Raw genomic sequence first — 19129 nt, 5'->3', positions numbered from 1 at the left:
CCATCCTTCCTTTGTCTTGTCTATTTAGCGGCCGTTTGGGGCAAGGCCTGTCTCATCCACAGTGTGTGTGCGGCAGTCGGCACAACGGGGCTGCAAGGCACCACTGAGATACAAATGAAATCAACGATGGAGAGACCCGCTAGACACCAGAGAGCTCACTCGCCTTCTGACAAGTCTGCAGCCACTCACAGCTCGTTCCCTGCCTCCCTCCAGCCCAGGGGGGGACGCTCCAGAAAGCTGCCAGGCCTCAACTTTTCCCACCATGGCTTAGTCCAGCACCCAAAGGACTCCGGCAATAATACACCCCCACCTCGTGAACGGGTCTCCGAGCGTCACCAGAGTACCATCTCCATTTCACAGCGGGGGAAACTGAGGCAGAGCAGTCGCCGGGACAGTAGCAGAACCCAGGTGTTCAGAGTCACAGGCCGGCATGCAGTGGGAAACGCTGCCTCCCAATGCCTTGGAGCACAACCCAACCCAGCTGGCCCCCGTCAAAGCGTGGGGCTGAGGACAGAATGGCAGAGATAGGGCAGTGCAGGCAGCTGCCCTGTGCGGGGCAGGCAGTTGGAGAGCAGCCCGCCCCTCTGCGGGCGGGTGGGTCTCTGGCTGTGGCGGGAGAGGGGATGACGAAATGCTGGGCGGCTAGCCAGGAGGCTGCTAGCACACCTAGGCCTGAGTGTGCCCATGTGACATAGTGGGGGTGCTGTCTACTTTGCAACCTGCGTGTCTGTAGTGTGTCATGTGCGATTCCCAATGACTCGCTCCAAGCGTGTATTGGCCATAGACACCTAAGGGCCAGTCGGAGAAGACAGCAGCTCTGCTCCCAGAGAAAGAGACAAAGGGACATAGGCGGGCTGCCTGGGGACCGCCTGGCCCGATCATAGACTCGTACAATCCTAGAGCTGGAAGAGCCCTTAGCGGTGTTTCCCAAAAGTGTTTCTCTGCAGACCCCTGGGGTTCCGCGAAGTGAAAGTAAGGGTCCCGCGAGAACCCGAATGCTCCCCCGCCCTTAAAGAGACAGAGAGGAGCCTGACGCGCAAAGACGCTGGCTCCTTCTCTGGTTCCCCGCTGGGCTTTCAGACACTTCCCCGTCCCCCGCTGCCGCTTTACCAGGGACCCTAGCAACAGCTGCTGGTCCCCCTTCTCCCTGATCACCCCAAGATCCCTCCCCCCACCCTCCATTCCCTGCTGCCACTCTATTTTGCCAAGGGATCTAGCTGCCTTCTATGTGCTTGGGTGGTGGGGTGGTTTTTTTGTGTGACAAACTTTTTCCCTGGCTATAGGGGTTCCTTAACATTTTTCTGAGTTTAAAAGAGCTCCGTGGTCAAAAAAAAGAAAAAAAAAAAAAAAAAGGAAACACTGACTTAGAAGGCCATCAAGTCCAGCCCCGGACCAATCCCAATGAAATCAACCCAGCCAGGGCTTTGTCAAGCAGAGACTTAAGCACCTCTAGGGATGGAGACTCCACCCCCTCCCCAGGGAACCCAGCCCAGCGCTTCCCCACCCGCCTAGGGAAATAGTTTTTCCTAATATCCAACCTAGACCTCGCCCACTGCAACTTGAGCCCATTGCTCCTTGTTCTGCTCCCACTGAGAACAGCCTCTCTCCAGCCTCTTTGGAACCCCCCTTCAGGGAGTTGAAGGCTGCTCTCCAATCCCCCCCTCGCTCTTCTCTTCTGCAGACTAAACAGACCCAAATCCCTCAGTCTCTACTCATAGGTCATGTGCTCCAGCCCCCGCATCATTTTGGTCGCCCTCCACTGGACCCTCTCCAATGCGTCCACAACCCTTCTGTAATGGGGGGGCCCAGAACTGGACACAATACTCCAGATGTGGCCTCACCAGAGCCGAGTAAAGAGCTGTTGAGAGCATGGGTTAGTCTTGTCTGGGTAGGATGAGGAGAGCAGACTGAGAGCCCTTCAGGACAAGAACATAAGAATGGCTGTACCGAGTCAGACCAAAGGTCCATCTAGCCCAGTATCCTGTCTCCCGACAGTGGCCAGTACCAGGTGCCCCAGAGGGGGTGGCCCGAAGACAATGATCAAGGGATTTGTCTCCTGCCATCCCTCTCCAGCCTCTGACAAACAGAGGCCAGGGACACCATTTTATCCCCTGGCTAATAGCCTTTTATGGCCATAACCTCCATGAAATTATTTAGCTTCTCTTTAAACTCTATTATAGTCCTAGCCTTCACAGCCTCCTCTAGCAAGGAGTTCCACAGGTTGACTACACACTGTCTGAAGAACATCTTCCTTTTATTAGTTTTAAACCTGCTCCCCATTAACTTCATTTGGTGTCCTCTAGTTCTTCTATTATGGGAACTAATAAATAACTTTTCTTTATTCACCCTCTCCACACCACTCATGATTTTATGGACCTCTATCCTATTCCCCTCTCAGTCTCCTCTTTTCTAAACTGAAAAGTCCCAGTCGCTTTAACCTCTCCTCATATGGGACCCGTTCCAAACCCCTAATCATTTTAGTTGCCCTTTTCTGAACCCTTTCCAAGGCCAAAATATCTTTTTTGAGGTGAGGAGACCACCTCTGTACACAGTCTCTCGGTGTCTGTGCTAACATCTCTCCTATGCTGCGCTGTGTCCCGGAGAACCAATAAACCTTCTACTCTACTTGCCGGCTGCGAGTTACATCTGGCTGCGGATGGGGGTGCAGGGTCAGGGGCGCCCCCCCAGGCCGTCACGGCCCGTATCACCTCGTTAGAGGGCCTTAAATTAGCACCTGAGCTTGGCACAATATCCCATCACGACACGATGCAGGGAGGAGACTCTCACTTTGCTGGCAGCCTCCTCGAGGGGGAGCCAAGGCCAGCAAAGCCACGGCCCTCAGTCACGCTCAGCACGTTGCCCCGGCTACGTGGGCTGGAGATCAGCTGCCAGAAATTCAGGCCTAGGTGGTGTATTTACTGTCATAAGTTTTTCCCCAGGGACACTAGGCCTGCTTCCCTGAGCCTGCCTCCACAGCACTAGCGCTGCCAGGTGCTCTGTGGGTCCCCCGACGTGACCAGGGGCAGGGGTGACACGTCTCCCAAGCCTCCCCTTGATCTGGGGAGAAGAGGGGGAGTCACGCCCCTTCTCACCTGCAAGTGGAAATGCCAGCCGGAGGGACCACACAGCCCCAGCCCCATCCCCGCCAGCCCTCCTGCAGCACAGACGCCTTCCCTCGGTCCTACCTTTCCCGCATCCCAGAGAACAGAGCCTGGGAGAGGCCAGGTGTTTCTGCCTTTTACAACTCAACTTTGCTTCTCAGCGCAGCCCAAGTCTATTACCAGCTGCCGATGCTCAGTGTAATTAATTACCCACCCTGAGATAATAAGCTCTGCCAAGCTGATGGGTGACTGGAAATTAAAGAGACATCCTCAGCGCACTTTAGGCTCCGCATGGAGGTAACATTTCAAGGCGCTGGGGAGTTAAGCACCTAATAACCTTTGTGGCTCTGGGCCCCAGGGCAGGGGAGAAAAAGCTGTCGGAGCTGAACCATCCCTAGTTTCAGATCCGAACCGACACGCTTGCAAAAGGCCAAACCTGCCCTGCCTTTCTTGCTGCTGCGGCCTCGTGCGGGTAGCTCAGCGAGGAAAAGGCAGCTGGTTAGCAGGGGTGCTGGCATAGGTTTTGTAATGGGGGAGTCATGGCTCACAGCCCCACAGGTCAGTCTCCCCTGCAACCAGCTGAGTCCTGCCTGCTCTGTTCTCAGTCCCCCAAAACAGCCAGGTCTCCCAGCAGAGCCTCCAATAGCCCCAGCAACAGCCCCTCCCCTGTCCACTGTCTTCTCCCCAGGTAAGAGGGTCGCCTGGCCCCTCTCTTCTCCGCCTTCCTCCTCCGGCCAGTGTTCTCCCCTTGCTGGGGTCAGCTGTCCCTCTCTGCAGCCCCTTGTCTGTCATCTGGACAGAACCGGCCGTGTCCTCTGAGCAGGGCCGGGGTCACCAGGGTACCGGATGCTACAGCTCCAGTTCTGGGCTGTTCTCTGAAACAACAAACTCCCCGCCTTTGTCAACCAGTAACTTCCGAGCACTGACTGCCACCTGTATGCAACACCCCCCCTTTGAAGCCCCAAAACACCCCACTTCCTCACAGGGTGCTGAGCAGTGTTCCCTGTAAGCTGGTGGCCACCCAGGGGAAATTCAGGTGCCCCCCAACTGATTAGCAGAGCGCCTGTAGCCAGCAGCATGTATTTACATGGGTGGTGCACATCTGCACCTGCCTCAGTGCACAGCACAAAATTCATTCCACACACAAATAGAACAAAAATTAGAGGAACATAGGTGTGGAGAGTCACTGAATCAAACTGTAAATCTTGTGTCTGGTGGAATCCACTTCAAGCCAGGGCGTGCGGCTGCCCCCCAAGCCTCTATGCCGGCTAGTTTCAGGGGGAACTTTCTGGGGGAACTTGAGTTACTCTTCTCAAGGGCACCTGGCTCAAAGGAGTGGGCAGCCATGCTGCGCAACGCCCCTTCTGCTGCTACGTCCTCCCGGGGGGCAGAGATTTCTGGGGGACCTATCCCATGGCTCTTCGCACTGTGGTCAGTCAGAGTAGCTTGGAGACTTTCCCAGGGCATTGTGGGAAAACTGGCCTGGCCCTTCCGGGCACGCAGGGGAATTGCGGAAAGACGGGGCAGGGCACGTGGCAGACCAGTGGTTCGTTCAGCAGTGGACTGGAAGGGGGGGCTGTGCTACTGAGTCAAGCACAAGCCACTATGCCAGGGCTGCAGGACTGTTTTTGGGCCGGGGGCCGCTGACCCACAGAAAAATCAGTCGGGGGCTGCACAAAACTGAGAAGAAAAAAACCCTCCAAGCCTCAGTGACGTGGCCCCCGCGTTCCCCTCGCACCCCAGAGCCGGGGGCCCAGCTAGTCGATTCTGCGTGCTCCAGCCCTGCCGGGATGTGGCGGGAGGGGGAAGGGCTGGAACAGCAGCACGGGGTCCCCAATGCTGAGGGGGAGCCCTGCGCCTCGGGGGCCAGATCCAGGCAAGCTGAGGGTCACATCCGGCCTCTGGGCCTTAGGTTCCCCAGCCCTGAAGGGGCCACACTCGCGCTCTGACACGTTGATTTTGCAGCGAAGGCGAAGCCTCGGCAGCCAAGCGGAGAGAGGCCGGAGAGCAAACCTGCAGCCTCCGCAGGGAAAGCGGGACTGGTACCGTCGGGGTTAATCGTCAGCTCTCGCTTGGTGGACGAGACGGGATTCCCACGTGGGAAGAATCACACCTCCCGGGCGTGACTCTGGTTTCCACTACGGCCCTGTTCCGCCGTTCGGCGGGTTTCCGTGTAAATGAGAAACCGGCCCCGGGTCTTTTACCGCCCTGTACCAAGCGACATGGCCAGGAAGAGCTGAAAGGGGAGAGCTCTAGGCTAGAACAGGTAGGGCTCTCAGGCTGTAGTCCCAGCGGAAGGGGAGCGTGGATGAGTGGTTAGAGCGAAGGAGGCCGGACTCCTGGCTTCTAAGCGCACAAGAAGCAGCAGAGCCTGTGAGACACAGGGAGACCGGCTCTGAAAGCGGGCGGATCGCGTGGACGCTGACCGTAGCGCGCTTGGCTGAAGAAATCTGCAGAAAACAAGCCCCACTGTAACACCTGCCCCTCGCCCACCACAAACTGGGCCTTTTCTGAGGTGTGAAGCCAAACGAGCTCTCTCCTTTGCACAGGCCACTTTTTGGGACGGCGCCAGAATGCGAGGGGCTGCCCTCTGTGACTGGCTAGGCCCTGGTCCCGTCCTGGGGTCTGCTCGGAGGGGCTGTGGACTGCCAGAGCCGCAGGGCTCTTCGGGCCGCCTCTGGCACAGCGGAGCGCGGTTCCTGACTGCAGTACCTGCGGCCGACACCGGGACGTGCGGGAATCCGCTGCCCGCCGTGTCTTGTGTGGTACCAGGCCCGTCTAGACGGGGATCGGTCGGCAAGGAAAGCCATTTCCGACCGATCCCTTCTGCCTCGTGCAATGAGGGTTACAGGGTCGGTCGGTAAAGGCTGTCCTTGTTGGCCGATCCCTGTCCAGACTGCCGCTTGAGGCGGGCGAAGTGCCACGTCGGCAAAAAGCGGCGGCCATTTTTATTCCAATGACGTGCGGGATATTTAAATCCCCGCTTCACTGGCAATTTCGGTAAATCTAATTGACATCCCTCTGGCGCCAGAAGGATGCAGTCTAGACATACCCTGAGAGACAGGCCACAGGTCGAGAGGGACCCCGGGCTGGTCTGCTACGGTGGGTCCTAGGCCGATCCCCAGAACAGTCCGCGTGGATCCAGACCTGTATCCAAACGGAACCCAAGCAAAGGGTCTGAGGGCCTGCCCACCGCTACCTGGTGGCCTCTTCCCTCTGTAAAAGTTAGTGGCTGAAGAGACCTGCTGGCCACCTAATCTGTCCCTGGCCAGGGGATGGCTGGTCCCAGGATGTCTCCTAATTTGCCCCTGCCCAGGGGATGGCTGGTCCCAGGCTGTCTCCTAATCTGCCCTGGGCCAGGAGATGGCTGGTCCCCGGCTGTGTCTCCTAATCTGCCCCTGCCCAGGGGATGGCTGGTCCCAGGCTGTGTCTCCTAATCTGCCCTGGGCCAGGGGAGGGCTGGTCCCCGGCTGTGTCTCCTAATCTGCCCTGGGCCAGGGGAGGGCTGGTCCCCGGCTGTGTCTCCTAATCTGACCCTGCCCGGGGGATGGCTAGTCCCAGGCTGTGTCTCCTAATCTGCCCTGGGCCAGGGGATGGCTGGTCCCAGGCTGTGTCTCCTATTCTGCCCTGGGCCAGAGGATGGCTGGTCCCAGGCTGTGTCTCCTAATCTGCCCTGGGCCAGGGGATGGCTGGTCCCTGGCTGTGTCTCCTAATCTGTCCCTGGCCAGGGGATGGCTGGTCCCAGGCTGTGTCTCCTAATCTGTCCTAGCCAGGGGATGGCTGGTCCCAGGCTGTGTCTCCTAATCTGTCCTGGCCAGGGGATGGCTGGTCCCCGGCTGTGTCTCCTAATCTGCCCTGGCCAGGGGATGGCTGGTCCCAGGCTGTGTCTCCTAATCTGCCCTGGCCAGGGGATGGCTGGTCCCAGGCTGTGTCTCCTAATCTGTCCCTGGCCAGGGGATGGCTGGTCCCAGGCTGTGTCTCCTAATCTGTCCCTGGCCAGGGGATGGCTGGTCCCAGGCTGTGTCTCCTAATCTGCCCTGGCCAGGGGATGGCTGGTCCCAGGCTGTGTCTCCTAATCTGTCCCTGGCCAGGGGATGGCTGGTCCCAGGCTGTGTCTCCTAATCTGCCCTGGCCAGGGGATGGCTGGTCCCAGGCTGTGTCTCCTAATCTGCCCTGGCCAGGGGATGGCTGGTCCCAGGCTGTGTCTCCTAATCTGACCCTGGCCAGGGGATGGCTGGTCCCAGCTGTGTCTCCTAATCTGCCCTGGCCAGGGGATGGCTGGTCCCAGGCTGTGTCTCCTAATCTGACCCTGGCCAGGGGATGGCTGGTCCCAGGCTGTGTCTCCTAATCTGACCCTGGCCAGGGGATGGCTGGTCCCAGGCTGTGTCTCCTAATCTGACCCTGGCCAGGGGATGGCTGGTCCCAGGCTGTGTCTCCTAATCTGCCCTGGCCAGGGGATGGCTGGTCCCCGGCTGTGTCTCCTAATCTGCCCTGGCCAGGGGATGGCTGGTCCCAGGCTGTGTCTCCTAATCTGTCCCTGGCCAGGGGATGGCTGGTCCCAGGCTGTGTCTCCTAATCTGCCCTGGCCAGGGGATGGCTGGTCCCAGGCTGTCTCCTAATCTGCCCTGGCCAGGGGATGGCTGGTCCCAGGCTGTGTCTCCTAATCTGCCCTGGCCAGGGGATGGCTGGTCCCAGCTGTGTCTCCTAATCTGTCCTGGCCAGGGGATGGCTGGTCCCCGGCTGTGTCTCCTAATCTGTCCTGGCCAGGGGATGGCTGATCCCAGCTGTGTCTCCTAATCTGCCCTGGCCAGGGGATGGCTGGTCCCAGGCTGTGTCTCCTAATCTGCCCTGGCCAGGGGATGGCTGGTCCCAGCTGTGTCTCCTAATCTGTCCCTGGCCAGGGGATGGCTGGTCCCAGCTGTGTCTCCTAATCTGCCCTGACCAGGGGATGGCTGGTCCCAGGCTGTGTCTCCTAATCTGTCCCTGGCCAGGGGATGGCTGGTCCCAGGCTGTGTCTCCTAATCTGTCCCTGGCCAGGGGTGGCTGGTCCCAGGCTGTCTCCTAATCTACCCCTGACCCAACCTGCCTGTCCAGCGGGCCAAGTGTCCCCTAGCCCGTGGGGAGGGAGCGGAGTGGGCTACCCAGGCAAGCCCCACCGCGGTGAGGGTGCTCCCCCGGCCTCCTCTTCCAGAAACGCCAACCCAGCTGTCCCCGCGCGGGGCCCGGGAAGCGGCGTGCCGCCGCCATTAGTATGCAGAGCGTGGGATGCCGAGGGGCGGGGGAGGGGGAGCCAGCCAGCCAGTTGTTTTATTCATGGCTGGTGATATTATAGACTGAGTGAAAATCACATTATCGTAATGGGAAAGTTAGCGCTGCCGAGATGATGCCCCGAAGCCTGCGCGCCGATTGGGGCGTGATTGCTATCTGTATTTATATGTAGAAAGCAAAGTTCACTGGCAGTTCAAGATGGTGGCAACTGCTTCTTCATGCTCCATAATTCTTCCGTAGGAAGGGACGGGGGAGCCGCGAGGGCCGCTAAGCAGGCAAGGGGATTCCCGGAGCTTGGGCCCAGACGGGGCAGGCGGCTGAGCGTGGCAGAGCTCCGGCTGCTTGGGCGGGGATGCAGCCAGCTGTCTGATCCCTGAGAAATAGCAGCGCGGCGGAGCGGGGGGAGGAGGCAGAGATGCTTTCCGGACATTCCTTACAGGGTCGTTTGTGGAGCCAACTCTGCCCCGCTCCCCCCCCAATCCACAGCTTCTAGGAACTTCACGGACAGGGGAGAGGGCTCAGCCCCTCTGAGAGTCCAGGTCCTTGTCTCTAGAGCTAAAGGAGACTCGCTGTTAGCAATGCAGGGCCCATGACACATAGATGAGCAGCTTCTGTCCAGTAGAGGGCAGCAGGGACCTGCACTAGTCAAGTTCTTGTACGATTGACCCCGTTGATGCAGGGTGCCCAACCCCCTCCCCCATTCTCAATCAGGTCAGTACCAGCACCAGGCACAGGATTCCTGAGTCTGAGACCGGTTTGCTAATTGCTGCGGCCCATGTGGCTCAGCAAAGTGCACTGGGAACACCCTTGGCCCGCCCTCCATTCCCCTATGCCTTGCATCAGCCTGCGGCACTGGGGAGAGCGGCTTTATAAGGCGCCCGGCCCTGGAGAAACAGGCCCAAGCTGAACATAAGAACTTGTTCTAGTTCTTTTTTGAACCCTGTTAAAATCCTAGCCTTTACAACGTCCTCCAGCAAGGAGTTCCACAGGTTGACTGTGCACTGCGTGAAGAAAAACTTCCTCTGGTTTGTTTTAAACCTGCTGCCTATTCATTTCATTTGATGACCCCTAGTTCTTATAGGATGGGAACAAGCAAATAACTTTTCTTTAGTCATTTTCTCCACACCACTCATGATTTTATAGACCTCAATCTTATCCCCGCTTAAGTCTCCTCTTTTCTAAACTGAAAAGTCCAAGTCTTTTTAATCTGGGTGGAAGAAGGTGGAGCATTTCTATATAACAAGAACACACAGGCCCTCTCCCAATGCACATTACTCTGACGGTTTCCCCTCTCGCGAGACCACAGATGTGACCTCACAGCGATGCAGGAGGACTATGGGGGAACATCCAGCCACAAACCCTCGCCCAATTTTGCCGAGCGTAGAGAAAATCAGCCAAGAATCCAGCCTCCCCGCTGCAAACCTGCATCTGAAAACCCCGTCGATGCTTCTGTGCCTATTCTTCACAGGGAAATTAAGAGAGCCAAAGGACTGGGGAACAAAAAACAGGACTGTGCAGCACTTTAAAGACTAACAAGATGGTTTATTAGGTGATGAGCTTTCGTGGGCCAGACCCACTTCCTCAGATCAAATAGTGGAAGAAAATTGTCACAACCATAGATACCGAAGGGTACAAATAAAAAAAATGAACACGTATGAAAAGGACAAATCAAATTTCAGAACAGAAGGGGGATGAAGTAGGGGAAGGTGGGGAGGTAAATGTCTGTGAGCTAATGGTATTAGAGGTGATAATTGGGGAAGCTATCTTTGTAATGGGTGAGATAATTAGCGTCTTTATTCAAACTTGAGTGTAAAGTGTCGAATTTAAGCATGAATGACACTTCAGAGGATTCTCTTTGAAGTGAAGTCTTAAAAGGTCTTTGAAGCAGGATGCAGGTAATCGAGTCGTTGAGACAATGGGGGGTCGCTTTGGCTCAAACGAGCCAGGGCCTGATGTGCACGTCCTTCTCCCTGTGTACCTGTGGTAGCTCCTCGGTCAACGATTCCTCCTCGCCCTGCTCTTGCCTCCCTAGGCAGCGGGCTGACCGCCTGCTATGCCCCACCCGGGTCCGCAGACAGCAGAGCAGCTCCCCCGACAGAGCTCTTTGGGGACAGAGACCTGCCGCCGCAGCCCAGGGGCATCTGCAAACCCCACAGGGCTTAATCCGTCGCGGCCCCCAGGATCATGTGACTGCAGTCACATGATTAAACCCAAACCAACTCCCAGCGCAGGGCCAAACGGCAGCCGGAAAAGCTGCCATGACTTTTCTTTCCTGATGCCCAAAGGTTTGGGGGAGCAGGGGATATTTAGGGCCCAGTTTTCACCTGTAGCTCTGTCCTGGGGCTCCCTGCTTCCAGGACCACCCTTATTCACCCTCCTTAGGGGCACAGTGACCTCTGGGCCCTGGCTTCATTGGGCATGGGGCTTTCACATTGTGCCGAGGGGCATAAACTCGCAGCCCGACCTTGCAACTTCTCACCATTGGAACCGATCGCCGCGGGGGAACAAGGAGCAACAGCGTCTTGTCGTCCCAAAGAACGGGGGTAAATTAGAAGCAGGAGAAGGGAATCGGCAAAGGAATCAGAGAGCTGTGGCCCCATGCCCCATGTGGCCGGAGGGGCGGTGGGCTCTGAGCTGGGGTTTGGGGTATAGGAGGCACGCTCTGGGCTGGGGGGTGGGGCAGGCTCCAGGGATGCGGGTTTGTGTTGCAGGAGGGGGCTCCAGGCTGGGATCGAGGGGCTCAGAGGCCGGGAGGGGGATCAGGGCTTGGGAAGGGGGGCACAGGAGGGGGATCAGGGGTGTGAATTCCAGGTATCACTTACCACAAGCAGCGCCAGCTCCTAGGTGGAAGCATGGCCAGGTGGCTCTGTGTGCTGCCCTGCTGCAGGCCCCGCCCCTGCAGCTCCCATTGGCCGCAAAGCCCACCCACTGGGAACTGCAGAGCCAATGGGGGTTAGTGTGCAGAGCCCCGCCCCCGCTTAGCAGCCAGAGGGCAAGATGCTGCTGCTCCTGGAAGCCACATGGAGCTGAGGCAGACTGGGCGCTCCAGTCGAAAAGTGCTCCCCCCCATTTGGGGTGCACCCTCCCCCCTGGGCCAGGCCCCCGGGTCCTACTCTTGCTCTGGGTGCCTTTCCTCCTACTCCACCTTCCTTGCTGCTGCCAGCGGCTTGGGTTTAGCCCGGCCCACCTCTGCCCAGGTGAGCGTCCTGCCAGTCAAGGCTCTGCACCCAGCCTGGATCTCCCTCAGTGGCTACCCACGAGATTCAATGACCCATCTGGCCTCCATGAACCCACCCTGGCCTCTCGAACACCCCTCACACTGCCCACTAGATGCAGGGCTACCCAGCACTGCTGCAACACACACCGTGCCAAGCGAAATTCCTATGGAAGAACCCCCCCAAAGTCCCCCTCAGGCCTTCAGGGGGTGGTGGAGTTGGAGTCCAGTGTGAAAATGGGAGTGGGGAGGGGTGACCCTTTCCACTGGCCTCCCCCTGGGCTTGTGGCTGCTGCTGGCCCTCAATCCTGGCTGGTCCCGGGCGACAAAATGGAGACTTTGTGGCAGAGGCAACGTCTCTGGTTGCTGTAACCCGACGCCCAGCTGCCAGCTGTCTCCCGGATTCTGGCTCTGCCCTCCTGTCGGGATGGTCCCTGCCATGGTCGGGCTCTGTGGAGCCGGCAGCTGGTGGCCCTGCTTGTCAATCGGCTTGTGGTCTGCTGCTGCAGGCGGGGTGTCCTTCCAGCACGTGCGGGGGTACGTGTGGCTTGAGGGGACGTACCTGCGCGAGTGCTGACCGACCCCTGAGAAATAGCACCATGGAGGAGCCACAATGTTCCCTCTAAAGTTTTTCCGCCCACGTGCAGATTTTTTTCCCCATCTCTGTGTGGAATAATTTTATGTGCGCGGAGGCATGGGTGGATGTGCACCACCTGTGGGAACACAAACCCCGGCTGTGGGCGCTGGGCCAATCAAGGGCACAAGGGAACACGGGCCAGCCACTCCTGCTGCAGAGGCTGTATCTGTAGCATACTGGTGTGAGCGGTGCGCCTCCAACGGGGAATTTCTCCTCCAGCTGGAAGCGCAGCCAGTCCCTCAGCATCCGGTCCTGGCTCCCGCTCGGCGCTGCTGGCTGAGTGTATGACGTCAAACGGGCGAGGGGCTGCAGATTCCCTTCGGCCCTCGCACACCCCCGCAAAGGCAGCAGGTGACTGGGCATATCGGTGGAGGGGGCAGATTAGACCTTTCCCGATTGGAGGTGGCCCATGTGGCCCAGCACCAAACTCCGCCGGCTCCCTCTGAGCCCTGGCACGAGCTGGCCCATTTATTTAGTGTCTACAGTCGGCGTCACTTTCTGCGTCTCAAAGAAAAGCATGGAACCCTAGAACTGGAAGGGATCTCAAGAGTCATCAAGTCCAGTCCCCTGCCCTCACGGCAGGACCAAGCACCGTCTAGATCAGTGTGGCTTAACCAGTGGTACGCGTACCCATAGGGGTCCTTGAGAGAAGTCGGGGGGGGGGGGGCCACACAACTGACATTTGGGGAAAACGGAATTTTTGTTTTCAGTTTTCCAGCGCTTTATTATTTTTGTACTTTTTACACCCAAGCATTTCATCGCCCGCCTGGCTACGATGAAGTTGTTTAAACAAATCTGTTGCAATGGTAAAAAAAAAAATGTGTGTGTCTGAAAACTGTAGGTACTGGGGGTACTTACATTTTTTAAGGGGTACTTTATAAAAAGAAGGTGGAGAAACACTAATCTAGATCATCTCTGGTAGATGTCTACCCAACCTATTCTTAAATATCTCCAGGCATGGAGATTACACAACATCCCTAAGCAACTTATTCCACCGTTTAATCACCCTGACAGTTCGGAAGTTTTTCCTAATGTCCAACCTGAACCTCCCTTGCTGCAATTTAAGCCCCTTGCTTCTTGTCTGGTCCTCAGAGGCGGAGGAGAACAATTCCCCCCCCCTCCTCCTTGAAACACCCTTTTGATACCTGAAAACCTCTATCATGTCCCCTCTCAGTCGTCTCTTTTCCAAACTAAACAAGCCCAGTTCTTTCAGTTTTCCCTCATCGCTCATGTTCTCCAGACTTTTCCTCATTCTTGTTGCTCTTCTCTGGATCTTCTCCCATTTCTCTACAGCTTTCCTGAAATGCGGCCCCCAGTACTGGACACAACCCTCCAACTGAGGCCTAATCATGAGCTTGTTATTAGTGACCTTACGGAGGGCTGGTCATTGCATCTCATCCTCAGATCCTACTTTCAGTTGCTTATAATCTGCCAGGCTTGAATGAATTTAGCCAGGCTGATATTTTCCAAGCCTGAAGTTTCACCCCAGCTGGCTCTGCTCTTCCTGGGAGGAAGGCTAGGGGGAAATATGCATTTGTCCTCATGCGGGGTAAAGGGCTATTATCCCCATTGCACAGAGGGGAAACTGAGGCAGGGAGTGACTAAGGATGGGGCTACATTAAAACCGCTACAAAGGCACAGCTACATCTCTCAGGGGCTGGGGTTTTCAACCCTCCAAGAGATGTGTCTAGTGTGAACCAGCCCTTAGTGATTTCCCTAAGAGCCCACGGGGTCCACTGAAGAACAGGGAATCGAACCGGGGTCTGCTAGGCTATGACTTAACCATTGGACCATCCTTCCTGCGAAGGAGCTCTGCATGGAGACTCCTGCACTTCCCTGGGGCTCGCGTCGCTCCCACACACTGCAGGGGCTGAGCAACGGAGAATCCGGCCCACGGCCCATGCAGTAGCCACACACGTATCACACTTGGGCGTCCGACGCGATTAGGACTGACCAGCCAGAGGTCACAGACGGATCCCTCCCAAGGCCGTTGTTAAGGACAAAGGCATGGAGCACGGAGCACCAGCCACCCCTAGTGAAATTGGTGGCACATCTGTGAACACCCTCCCCGCCCTGCTCAGACACCAGTCCTGGCTTTGACTTTGAGTCGAACGAATCACGTGTGTGTGCCCCGTTCACCACCTCGCACGGAGGGGACTGAATGGAGATCGAGAGCTTTGGGGGTCTCCTCCTGTCTCCGCAGGTGAGCCCCATGGAACAGATTGTCTTGGGAGACCACCCCTCCCATTCTCCTTCACTCAGCCCCCACTACCACTACCATGCGTGCCGGTTCTCTGACTAGCCACGCAGGGGTGCGCCCGGTTGGGGACTGACAGGCAGAGCTGGGGGTGGGGAGCAGGAAGGCCACTCTCCCTCCCCCACTGCCACAGAGTGGAGTGGTATGACACTGCAGTCAGCCTGCCTCAGTTTCCCTTCATCTCCAAGGGTGCCCTCAGCATTCAGCACAGCTGGGCTGCTGAGGTGCCCGGTGGCCATCAGAGTCCAGAGGAAAACACCAGTGAACCGTTTTCCACCTGGCTCCCATGCTGGGCACGGTCCTTCCATTGGAGGTCAGCATTGTCGGACTTCTTTGGCTATGTCTACACTCGCGGCTTCTTGCACAAGTGCAGCCGTTCTTGTGCAAAAATCTGCAGAGCATCCACATGGCCCGCCCGCTCTTGTGCAAGGAAATTTACAGTACGTGCTAAAAGAGGGCTCCTTGCACAAGTGCTACTCTCTTTTTTATCAGGTGTAAGCCCTCTTGCACAGGAGCTCTTGCACAAGAGGGCAGTGTGGACGCTGGGCAGGGATTTCTTGCGCAAAAAACCCCCTAAGGCTAAAATGACCATCAGAGCTTTCTTGCACAAGAGAGCGTGCACACTGCCACGGGTGCTCTTGTGCAAAAGCACAGCTCACACATGGCAGTGTTCTTGCACAAGAAGCCACCAGTGTAGACATAGCTTTCCTGTCCTCAGTTCTAGCCCACTTGGCTCTGGCTAGCCCTTCTCCCAGGGGTCCTGGTACTCTCTTCAGCTGGCTCCCAGCCCCTGTAGCTAGGACTCCAGCCTACTCTCTTGAGCCTTCCCATAAGTGTATGGACAGTGGTTTTTTTATTTATTAATATACCCATCTCATAAAGTTGGACAAGACCTTGAGAGGTTATCAAGTCTAGTCCCCTGCCATCACAGCAGGACAAAGTACTATCCCTGATACATTCGTCCCAAATCCTTAAATGGCTCCCCTCAGGGATTGAACTCACAACCCTGGGTTTAGCAGGATGCTCAAACCACTGAGCTATCCCGCCCACCTCTATATGGGGTGCATCCATGCGTGGGTGTCTGAGTGGTGTGTATGTGTGTGAGTGCTGTCAATGGCTCCCGTGGAGGCTCCGAATAGAAAAGGGTGCCGTGTCTGGGTGGTGGTTTGGGTCAGTTCCAATTTGATCCCCTCCCATTGGCTGGTCCTGCCTCCCCTCCCTCCGGTCCCATGCGGTGCTGCCAGAGCAGGCCGGCCCTTTCCAGGCGTGGGACCCGGGGGGTGCCGTGACGCTGCTCTGCCCTCTGGCCGCGGTTTGCTCCATGGACGCCTGGGGGCTACTCTGTGTGCAGCCGGGCGCAGGCACAGCTGGGGGAGGCAGGCTGTCTCTCTCTGATGCCTCCGGGAGCTGGATCCCTGCTCAGGGCCAGGCCCATTTCCTGCCCCCTGCCCCCGCCTCCGTGGAAACGGGAGCTCGGAGGGCCCAGTGTGCGAGCGTCACCGCACCGACATGCCTACCCATGTCCAGAATGCCTTTCCCCAAAGCCAGGCCACCCGTGAGAACAGACCAAACCGCTCTGCCCTCTGGCCTGGCTTCAACCCCCTCTCCAGGTCATCCTAGTCATGCTATTGTCATGGGTGGTCATGCTAAGGTCATGAGCGGTCATGCTAAGGTCATGGGACTGCAGACCTCTGGGCTCCCTTTCCTTCCTTTTTCCTTCGCTGTCATACATGTATTCACACTAATACGCACACATAGTGGTGGTGGAAGAGAGTGAAATGCCTGGCCAGATCTATACACACACGCACGCCTCTTTCACTGCTCCTAACACAATGCAAAACACTTCCCCCAACACAATCCCCAACAGCCTCCTCCTTTGTGTCCCCCCCTTCCGCCTCCAATTCTCTCCCCTGTCGTTTTTTCCACTATTTAAGCAGAATCAGCAACTTCTGTCACCTGCTGCTACCTGGCTCCCCCTCCCTGCCCGTACTCGCTAAATCTGTTCAAACCCACAGATGTGTGATTAAACATGGCGCGGTTTAGCGGAGAAGCACTGCTCTGTGGTCCCCTTATGGCTGCTGAGCTGCCGGTGCAGCTGGAACAAGGCTCCCTGGGGTAGCCTGCTGTTCTGCACAACACACGGCAGGTTTGGGGGCGGGGGAGAAAGGGGGTGGACAGGCAGGGGAGGGTGTTTTAAGCACAAGCTTTTTCTTGTTGGCTGCCTCGCTAGCAGCACCCTTGAGCCTCAATCTGTCCACCTGCCAGGGTCATCTGATTCATCTCCTGGTTATAGGCCTGGAAAAACTCTGCCATGTGGAGGCTGAAAAGGCTGGGATCCAGCGGCCCAGGATGAGGAGGCAGGGTAGCGGCCCAGAAGAGAGTGATTGCTAGAGGAGGAAAATGGGGAGGGTCCATTCCCCGTGCCTCCCAGCCAAAGATCAAGGGGAAATTCAAACCTGATCACAGGAAATACTTTGTCTCCCAAGGCAGAATTCCACTGCGGAACTCACCGCCACTGGATGCTCTTGAGGCCAAGGACGAAGCAAGATGCACAGAATTATTGGCCCCTTCTGGAGTTAACACAGCTAGCCCAAGGTGCAAGAGTCCACGGAAAGGATATAAATGATAAAACCATAGACTTGTAGGGTTGGAAGGGACCTCGAGAGGTCATCGAGTCCAGTCCCCGGCACTCAGGACAGGACCAAGCACCGTCTAGACCATCCCTCACAGGTGTCTGTCTAACCTGCTCTTCCAAATCACCAATGATGGGGATTCCACAACCTCCCTGGGCAATTTATTCCAGCGTTTAACCACCCTGACAAGCAGGAAGTTTTTCCGGGTGTGCAACTTCAACTGCCCTTGCTGTAGTTTAAGCCCATTGCTTCTTGTCCTACCATCAGAGCCAAGGAAAACAACTGCCCCCCCCTCCTTGTAACACCCTTTTTGATACCTGAAAACCGCTCTCATGTCGCCTCCCCGTCTTCTCCTTTCCAAACGAAACAAGCCCAATTCCTTCAGTCTTCCCTCATCGCTCATGTTCTCTAGACCTTTCATCATTCTCGTTGCTCTTCTCTGGACCTTCTCCAGTTTCTCCACATCCTTCCTGCAATGCGGTGCCCAGAACTGGACACAACCCTCCAACTGAGGCCTAACCAGCGCAGAGCAGAGCGGAGGGATCACTTCCCGTGCCTTGCTCACAGCACGCCTGTTCATGCCTCCCAGAATCACGTTTGCTGGTTTTGCAACAGCGTCACACTGTTGACGCGTAATTAGCTCGTGGTCCACTCTGATCCCTTTCTGCAGGACTCCTTCCTAGACAGTCGCTTCCCATTTTGTCTGTGTGCAACTGAGGGTCCCTCACTGTTAGGGGTTAGGACGAGAGCGTCAGCGGGGCGAGATTACCCCTCGCCTGCCACGGCAGCGTTTCTTGCCCAGGAAGCATCGTGGCCATCAGAGACAGGACACTGGGCTAGACGGCCCACCGGCCCCATCGGCTCTGGCAGCGGCTTCCTGCTGGAGCAGCCTCCACATCTCCCCCTTCCCTGTGGACTCACCTGTCCAGGAGCAGGAATCCAGGCCCGGCCAACCAGGGACCTGTCTCCCCCATGGGTAGGGAGCAGCTGGGAGCAGAAAGGCGACAGGCGCCCTCTCGTGGGCACTTCTGGAGTCACCAAAGAGCTCACCTGGCGCGCGACAGTGCAGGTTGGAGGCGTTTTGAAATCCAGGTTGTAAGTGGGCGGGGCTGGCTCTACGAGAGCCGGGCTGTTCTGCAGGAGGGAACATCGTTGAACCTGTTTCACACATAACACTCCGGGTTCCCCCTCTGGCGTGTCCGCCAGGCGGCCGGATTTGGCCCACTTGGCCTCAGCAGCCCACGCCTAAGGGCCGTCCCAAGCCAGCTGCAACACAGTCCGGGTTAGCCCTGTCCCGTTCCAACTGGGGCTGTCAATGAACGCGCGCTAACGCCTGCCATTAACGCTGGGGAGAATTAACGCGTTAAAAAACAAATGCGCGTTAATCTAGGGTTCCCATACGTCCGGGGTTTCCCCGACACGTCCTCCTTTTCGCGTGTTAAATCTCCGGCCAGCCGGCTTCTTTAAATGGCAAAAAATGTCCGGGATTTTGCCCCGCAAAGGGGGTCAGAGAGGGGCCGGCGGCACGTGCCTGTCACATGGAAGATTCGGAGCCGCACGCCTGGACCGTTCACGGCCGCGCTGTGCACACGCCCCAGCGCCTGGAGGGAAAAGTGTGTGGCCGCCATGGCAGCCGTGACTCCAGTGAGACCAGGGCAGGTCTGATGTGGGGGGAAGGCTCCTCCCACGGAGTCACCGTGTTACGTTCTGCCCTGCTAGGTTATGTCCCCAGTTCTGCAGGAGGGATGGGGCATTGCGTTAGAGCAGGGGAGCTGGGGGTGCCTGGCTCTGGGGGTGGGCGGGGCACTGGGTTGTAGCAGGGGGACTTAGGGAGCTGGTTCTGTGGGAAGGGGGCGGGCATTGGGTTGGAGCGAGGGGCTGTGTTCTTATTATTCTTATTATTCTTATTATTGTTTAGCAGCACGATTAATCAGGTGATGAATTGCGATGAATTTTTTTAATTGCGCGATGCATCGCGATGAATGTTTTTAATCGCTTGCCAGCCCTAGTTCCAATCCA

Source organism: Pelodiscus sinensis, chromosome 8 (assembly GCF_052426305.1).
Source record: "Pelodiscus sinensis isolate ZL-2025 chromosome 8, ASM5242630v1, whole genome shotgun sequence".
Classification (NCBI taxonomy): Eukaryota; Metazoa; Chordata; order Testudines; family Trionychidae; genus Pelodiscus; species Pelodiscus sinensis.
This window is presented reverse-complemented; position numbering follows the sequence as displayed.